This window comes from Ascaphus truei, chromosome 12 (genome assembly GCF_040206685.1).
Source record: "Ascaphus truei isolate aAscTru1 chromosome 12, aAscTru1.hap1, whole genome shotgun sequence".
Lineage (NCBI taxonomy): Eukaryota > Metazoa > Chordata > Amphibia > Anura > Ascaphidae > Ascaphus > Ascaphus truei.
The window spans coordinates 49,489,672-49,498,701 of record NC_134494.1 but is presented as its reverse complement, the minus strand read 5'-3'; the positions used below and the strand labels follow the sequence as shown (position 1 = coordinate 49,498,701).

Below are 9,030 nucleotides of genomic sequence, written 5' to 3'. Positions count from 1 at the left end.
TTCATTTCCATCCCCCCCCACCCTACTCTTTCATTTCCACCCCCCCCCCCACCCTACTCTTTCATTTCCATCCCCCCCCCACTCTACTCTTTCATTTCCATCCCCCCCCCCACCCTACTCTTTCATTTCCATCCCCCCCCACCCTACTCTTTCATTTCCATCCCCCCCCCCCACCCTACTCTTTCATTTCCATCCCCCCCCCACCCTACTCTTTCATTTCCATCCCCCCCCCCACCCTACTCTTTCATTTCCATCCCCAGTTTCCTTACTTTTTTTTAACTTGCAACAACCTTCTTTTTTTTTTTTTTTAAATGTCATTCCCACATCAACCCTACTTTACAAACCCCACAGCACTGATACTTTGTCATTCACAATCCCAGTGTCCCAACTTCTGCTATTGACAGTTGTCAGCTCCTGTCTATTTAACAAAACAAACTATTCCCCCCCCCCCTGTCCCAAGTTAGGAACTTCGCTGGAAAAAAAAAAAAAATGTTTTTAATGTGTTGCAGGCCCCTCTGGTTGTTAAGGGGTTAACAAGAAAGGTAGGAGCTGCACGGATTTTATCAATGCAATAATTTATTGAAGCCAAATAAAGTGTCCAATGTTTGGGCTGTCACAGCAGTGTGAGCTAAGGGGTTAAGCCACTTGCAGCTCTCAGATTACTTTCTGCCTCTACACCCATGGGTGGGTAAAGGCGACTTCCACGGGAAACTTCACTTTCTAAAGATCCACGGAGGTTGTTTAGCGGGATATACGCAAGGGGACAGAGCCCATTTTCTTAGAAACGAGGGTTATCAATTGATAATGAGAGGCTCTATATTCACATCAATTATCCTTGCTCCCCGCATTCTAATTGCCCCCAAATCAGAGATTATTTGGGGGAGGCGGGCGATCCCAGGGCCATACAAATGTTATTGGAATGGAGAATACTGTATGTATAGTGAGATGCTATTGTAGTCTGAGACCTTAATACTAGTGAGACCAGGGCCGTCTTACTGTATGGGCACAGTTCCACCACAAAAAAAAAAATCGGCGGCTATTTTTTTCCGCGACCCCGTTTATAAAGTGGTGGTCGCGGGTGGCCCCCGAGGACCGCGCTATAACGGGGTTTAGCTGTATATATCTATATCTCGCCACTTATGTACATGGCGCTTTCACAGCAGTAAGTAACATGACTGATAATATAACACATAATGGGAAGAAGCGCTTCAGACAAAGAAGTAGCATTAGGAAAAAAGTGTCCCTGTCTCGAAGAGCTTACAATCTAAATGCCAGGCTCTGCTGGCTATGAAGGGTTAATCCATTGCGTATCTTGCCGTTTGTACAGAATGGTTTGTTTACATGGGGTTTGGTCTTTATTTTAATTTAACATCACCTGTAAATATATTTATTTGGTTCATGTATTTTCTGTTGTGGTTTTTGACCCAGGAAAGGTAAACTCCTTTTTTTTTTTCTTCTTTATTTGGGGATCCCTATTGCTTTGTTAACCCATGATCTGCCAGTTAGTTGCTGGCATGGCACCCCTTCCAGGGATGGGGTTAAAACAAGTCCAAACATGTTTTGTGGGCTCAGTTGCTTCTGATACATTTTACATCCTCACTTTTAAAGCTTTACCCTCCCGACTCTTACGTTCTTCTCAAGGATGTCTTCTTTCTACCCCCTTTGTATCTAAAGCCCTCTCCCGCCTTAAACCTTTTTCACTGACAGCCCCGCACCTCTGGAATGCCCTTCCCCTCAGTACCCGACTAGCACCCTCTCTATCCACCTTTAAGACCCAACTTAAGACACACTTGCTTAAAGAAGCATATGAATAGCACTGTGGATATTACTGGACACATGATATAAAGCTTGGCCCCCTGCAGACGCACTTACCAGAACTCCCTCCTACTGTCTCTGTACGTTCTCCCTACCTACCAATTAGATTGTAAGCTCTTCTGAGCAGGGACTCCTCTTCCTTAATGTTACTTTTATGTCTAAAGTACTTATTCCCATGACCTGTTATTTATATTAGTTGTTATTTATATGATTACAACATGTATCACTACTGTGACACGCTATGTACATTTATTGCGCTATATAAAGACATACAATAATGCAGGGGGGCCCAACTGCAGTCCTCAAGACCCCCGCCGCAGGTCAGGCGTTAAGGATATCACTGCTTCAGGACAGGTGGCTCAATCAATGGCTGACTTCGACTTGAGCCGCCTGTGCTGAAGCTGGGATACCCTGAAAACCTGACCTGTTGGTGGATCTTGAGGTCTGGAGTTGAGACCCCGTGCATTAAGGTCCCTTGATGTGAATGGTGCAGGATTCTATATCACAATGAATCGTTGTGGGACTGTGACCCTGCGCAGATTCTCTCTAGCTCCTAGCGTGGGGGTTTTTTTTTTTTTGGTTAGTGAGGATAATAAACCCAACTGATATTCCAGAACCATTGGTGCCTCAAGTCTGTTTAGGACCAGTAGTTGTATATAGCGCACAATATCAGCTTGGGGCTTTCCTCTTCTTGCAGTCAGACAGGGCCCTATGTAATTATAACACATAGGGGCTTATGCAGAGAGGATCGGGATGTACTGGGAAAACGGCAATAAAATAGCCAAAGAATTGGCATAAATGATGGCCGTATGCTGAAAGCGCCTTTACCTTGTTTTAGCAGATGTTAGTCAAATTTCCAAGTTTTTCTGGCGGCCTGGAACACGCCATATTATAGGGCAGAATGGCGCGTTCCAGCGCTTCGGTCCTTCTGGAATCGCACGCTATAACAGTATGGCGAGTTCCAGGTTCTCGCCAGCTGTTTGGCGACTTTTACTCTGCTGAAAACTTTTCAGCCGGTTTTTAAAAAACGCGCCATTTTCTCCCGAGTTAAAGGTTTTCTGGCGAGTTTGTTGGCCAGAATATGGCGCAATTCCCTTTTAGATCCTCTCTGCATCAGCCCCTTAGAGTGCTGGAGTTCTAAGATAAGACATGTGATTGGAGGGCAGTTAATAAATGGGAATGCCATTGCATAATGGGCTGAAGGAGCGGCTCTGAGTAAAGACACTGACTCTGTAAACCAGACTTCCTGAGCCACGCCCCCCTGCCCGGCAGCTGCAGCGTTCGCCCCCTCCCTCCAAAGACTCGGCATCATGTGACGTCACCCCGCAGTGTTGTTTGACGTGCGTTGCCATGGCGACAAGTTGCATGACCCTGTGGCATCACACCTCCGTGGGGAAGAACGTGGGGCTTACGTAACTGCTGTGCTCCCCCATAGAAATTCACCCCCCCCCCCTGTTTGCACACCGCTACTGTAAATAATGGCACTGAGTTTGAATCGGGAACCAGGTTCAATTCCCAGAGGCGGTTCCTTGTGGCCTCGGGCACCAAAAACATAGATTGTAAGTTCTGCAGGACAGTGATGCGTGCCTGCAAGAGTCTTATGTACAGCACTATACAAGAAAATTATTATTATTATTATTATTATTATTATTATTATTATTATTATTATTATTATTAGAGAATGGGTGTGCAATTGAATAGGGTCAATAAAGTTATTGCAGAGGGTAATTTTTGTTATACAATTTTATATAGGGGACAGTTAGTACGGGATTGCATTAGAGGGTCAACCAGTATGCATGCAATCAAATAGGAGCAGCTGGGATCGGACGCTAGAGGTGGCAGTAAGGGTGCGATCTAATGGGACAGCTATTGGGGAAATAGATTATAAAGGGGCATTCATTGAGGGGTAGTCGTGCGTTACAGGATCGGGGAGGGGGCAGGGTGAGCGTTACTAAGACCTCGTTTTTAGTAGAGCCGGCAGGGAGCGCGTGAAATCTGCGCTGGAGGCTTCGGGAGGTGTGGCTGTGACGTCACGTGAGCGGTTCGCCCCCATTGGCGGAACCGCGCACGTGATGTGGCCGTCGTGCAGGAAAAACAATTGTGAGATCTTTTTAAAAGAATCAAGCTTCATTGCTCTGCATATGTTTGTTCCGGCGGCGTGCACCATCGTGCGCACGCGCCACCGTTATAAGCACGCCTTAGAGAGTAGTCGGTCTGAGTGAGGAGTGGTGATAAGGACGGGAAATGCCCGGGGTCACGCGTTTAGCTGGCAGGCGCTGGGGTCCGCATGGAATCTGCTGTCCAGGAAATGACAATCTGGGAAGCAGTGCTGCAGTTTCTTTAATGTTCCATAAAACCGCTGCTCTCCATTGCAAACACAGCTCCGCTCACGTCTCCTGTGGTGGCACGGTGATTTCCAGAAAGGGGCAGTCGCCTAACCCTTTCAGTGCCAGAGTGGACAGCAACACATCACTAAAGGAGCGGCTCAGTGAGCAAAGGCACTGACTGGCACTGAGTTTGAAGCAGGGGAGCCTGGTTCAATTCCCGGTGTCGGCTCCTTGTGACCTTGGGCAAGTCACTTTATCTCCCTGTGCCTCAGGCACCAAAAATATAGATTGTAAGCTCCTCGGGGCAGGGACCTGTGCCTGCAAAATGTCTCTGTGAAGCGCCACGTAAAACTAGCAGCGCTATACAAGAACAGGCTATTTATTTATTATTATTTATTATTATTACAATCTGATACTCAACATGTATTAAACCTTTTTAAACACTATCCACTGACTCCCCTTTCTGGTCTTGGCACTCCAGGGATTTATTTGAACAGTTAGCCAAATTAATCTGACCGCTGCATAGTTTAAAAAAATAAAAAATAACTTGTACTACATTTGTTTTAAATGAAGCATTTTCTAGCAAAAATCTACAAAATGATCAACAAACATTGTATCCAGCAATCTATCCAAATATAGAGTAACATCATTACATTTTCATATTGGTTCCTTTAAATATTTCCCAAACTGTAACTAATGTACACTTCTCCATTCAACTGAAAGGGGCAATAGTCTCATCCAGCACTTATAAAACAACTTTACAGCATGTTGATGAATAGGGGGTCATTCTCATGTGCAAAATGGCAGCCATTTTTCTTTGATAAACAATGGAGGAAAGAACCCCAGTAGAGAACTCGTACACTGTGTGTATATAGCGGGGTATATTCCCTATGGGTATCAGTAACAGGAAAGAACCCCAGTAGAGCACTCATACACTGTGTGTATATAGCGGGGTATATTCCCTATGGGTATCAGTAACAGGAAAGAACCCCAGTAAAGCACTCGTACACTGTGTTGAGATGATGGTGTAAATTTAAAACTAAATTTTATTAGAAACATGGTAAAACAATGGGGATTAAAATAGGATTAAACTCTGTATCACTACGCTTAATTACCTAAGGGATATGAGTCCCCAGGTAGGTAGTCGTTAGTGAAGTGTTGCTTAAGTACACTAGCCCCCAGCCACCTTTATTAGGGAAGCCTGGGGGAGAGCTAGATTGAGGGATTATAAATACTATTCTTATATGGAATGCCAATTATATACTTGTAGTGCATTGGTGCAATAGTGTTGAAATGACGCTGCTAATGGTGGGTTGATTGCACAGCCTGTAGTTAGCAATAGAGTGTCATTTAAATAGTGATAAGATAATGCACCATTGCAAGCAGTAGCGGGGTTTCTCTATAGTTTATTCGTCATTTTTCTTTCCCTGCAATCAAATTCAGCTATCTATAAAAACACCATATTAAAAGAAGGAAACCTTGGATTCAGTCACACAGCAAAAACACGGGAATTTGGGAGCTTACGATAATCGCCACGTTATAGCTGGCAGAGAATGTGTTTCTAAAAATAGAGTATCAGCGAGGAGCCCTTTTTATACAAGAGGGCGAAGGTGTGTTTACAGTATTTGTAAATATGCAGAGTACTGTATGTGTTTTGGGAGGAGGAGGGAGAAACACTTGGCAGTAGATTCACAATAATATGCAGAACTTGCTTAGGTCGTGATTATAACCAAAAACGCGCACGGCGCCACGTGGCACCAAAACATCATGCAAAAATCCTATGATACTGCTCATACCGCAAGCGACGGTATGCGGATGGCTGGAGAAGACAGAGAATTTTGGTTTTCCGCGTCACATGAGCGGCTCAGCCAATGAGGGCAAACCTCTCACGGCCATGCCGCCTCCTGCTCTCCCTCCCCGGTATAATCAAGATGCTGCTCGGTGGCAGCACTGGGTGACATCACAGAATAGCGCTGCCGCCTTGCAGCACTTGGTATAATGTCAGCCTTAACCTTTAGTACCGGACCTCTGGCGGCACCGGAGTACCACTGGGCCTCTGTCACTTGTGGTCACTTCATTGCTTCGGTAGCTTTCGCCCTCCCCTCCCTCCCCCTGTTGATGGAAGTGTGGGGGTGGGGGGGTGCACTTCCATTTCGATTACGCTGACCGTTTTTGGTCGGTTAGCCTGATCATCCCCTAGAAAACTAGACATTTGCCATGACGTGCCTGGTACGTTGTAAGGGACCGCTGAGAGTTAGGCCTCGTCCAGCGTGGAGCTGAGTGGGCGCGCGCTCACACTGGGCCCGTTGCTCAGCCGCTAGCTGAGCAAGAAAAATTGATTTTGCTGCTCGCAAGTGCGTCACGTGAGCGGTTCGTCCAATGAGGGCGAACCAGCTTTGTGACGTTGGGGCCGCGCCCCCAGACGAGCGTGCACCTAGCCGGCCAGGAAAAGCACGGTCGAGCAGGGAGCAGCGCTGGAGCGCCAGCGCGCCTGTTTCCTGCCTGGATGAGGCCTTAAGCTGAGCGAGAGATCTGCCATCCTAACTTGGTAATACAGGTGCAGTAGACGTTACAGCTTCATTGAGTTGTATCGGGCAGTTTGCCACAGCTCCATTCACACATGGAAACACGAGTTACGACAATCACGTCATGCCATGTCATCCAACAAGGATGACTTAATATTTACAGACTGTCCTGGAACAGGAATGTCTATTTCTGTTGCCCCTGTTCTCCCCCCCCCCCCCCTTTTTCTCTGCCTGCTAGCCCTTTAGTTAATGTTGTTTTCCCTGCAGTTATAATTCCCAGTGCAGGTGGAAATGGATACATTTAGTTGTGTTCTCACCTTCTAGCTTGCTGGAGTTGGTTGCCGTGACAACCCCTGTAATTCCCCTGGCAAAGTGGACTTTCCCACTGTCCCCTGTCTGTATTCACAGTTGACCCCGCCCTGTCTCTCTTCCTGTGACAGATTAAGGGAAGTATTTCTTTTCTACCTCAGCAGGCTAAGTAAGCACTACTCATGCCTTCCACCTCTTGGTAAGAGTATCGTGTTTTACTTCTCATTTGATGCTGGTATCTTGTCCCCTCAGCCTGAGCTGCACTTATAAAAATAAAAAAATTGTGTGATATATATATATATTTGCATGATGGACGAAATTAACTCCCTTTTTCTTCTACCCCAATGCTGTGCTGGAATTTTGATCACCTTTTGTGATCTTCCATTCATTTATCTTTAGTGTCTGATGTTACCACTCGTTCAACTGCATTGGTATCCGGAGAAACGTCCATGGCGCTTCTACAGCTCGTAGCTCCTAAATGACGCATCAGATGTTTAAAATAAAATAAAGACATTCCCGGAACGGTGCGGTTACCATACGTCCGTATTCATTGAAAGTCGCTGTCCGGGAGGAATTTTAAATAACTAAAAACATCCGGGAATGCCGACCACGTGAGCGCATTGCGCGGCCGGATTTTGGTGTCATCTTTCGTTTCTTTTTAATACGAATGGTAACCCTATGAAAGGGCAGGAAGAGCTCTTTTAGGAAATGGTGAACGGCTGTGCTACATGCCAAGTGGGTTAAGTTGGTTGCATGTCCAATATATGTTGTAGAAGAGGGTGAGTGTGGTGCGGGAAACAGAGAGAAAGGGGTAAGACCATAGTCGGTATGGCGAGAAGCAGGGTAATGCACGGGTAACAATACAGTGCATCCCATGCAACTGAATAGACGTTTCTGCATTAACTGTGAGTCACTTTGGCCCAGATGCACAAACCTCCTTGGCCTATTAATCCTAACGCATATGCACTAATGAGAATAAAGTTATGATAACCTACAGTCAACCACCAAAATATCTATATGGATATGTTTTCTACGGTCATTACACTTACTCATATGCAAATCAGATGCTAATGAACCGTTAACCTGACCTCGCAAATGCACAAAACTCCGGTAATATTTGCGCAGGGAAATAACGTTACAATTAATGGGTCACACCTAAATTTGCCGTTATTTCCAGCCAGATCATGCTTATTTAATATAATTTAAATAACGTTATTTAATAGAATTCCCTATAAAGACAAATGCATGTTAAAGTATAAAGTGGTAAACCAATACCGCATATTTGTTTGGTCTGGCACCGAGCACTTTCTATTTAGATGGTTGTCAGAACAAGATATTATAAATAATATAACATAAATAAAGACATGTGTGGCGTCACAAGAACAAAGTAAAAGACACATGGCACAGAGACGGCACAAACATAGGTAATATATTTCTTTAGCCAGGGGTTGGGTACAATTTATTGGTTTTTAAAGAATTGCTTCCTGCTGTATGTTGCTATGTGAAATAAACATCCCGTTACTAGGTGTTAAACGTCTCGGGAATGCAACCCTTTTTTTTTATACATACTCCTGATTACACAGGTGCAGAGGCGGCTGTGTCATTTCATAGCTATGCTGGAATGTGAGTGCCAGTGTTCAGCACAAACTCATAATTGGCTAAAAGAACAACCGGGAGACCCTCCAGTGCCTGGATCATGGTGTGAAACAGCTGTATAATATACAGTCTGTAAATGCATCCAACAAAATGTGCTATCAGCGTTGGTTTAGGGATTAATAGAAATTCCCACAACACAGGTAATGAATCAGAGCAGCTAGTCTAATACTGTACAGAGCCGGAGCACAGTCCTTGCCTGGGTATAGCAGTGTTATTTATATAGCACCAATACAAGAGCAAACATGGTGATTTATTGATTGCATCATAATGCCTGTATAGACATGTTGGGTCCCTTTTCAAGGCTTGCTAAAGAAGGCCCCTCTAGGGACCTAAATATTGGGGTTCGAGCCTTACTGGTGTAATGATGTATTCAAAGACACACTTTAGCTTTTATATTG

At 45.1% G+C, this 9,030-nt stretch overlaps 1 protein-coding gene across 1 annotated transcript in view; it reads left to right on the top strand.

Moving 5' to 3' along the window:
* Nucleotides 1-9,030, top strand: part of LOC142464247 (tumor necrosis factor receptor superfamily member 1A-like) — a 34,273-nt gene that overhangs the window by 561 nt on the left and 24,682 nt on the right. The gene's annotated exons all lie outside the window — the stretch shown is intronic.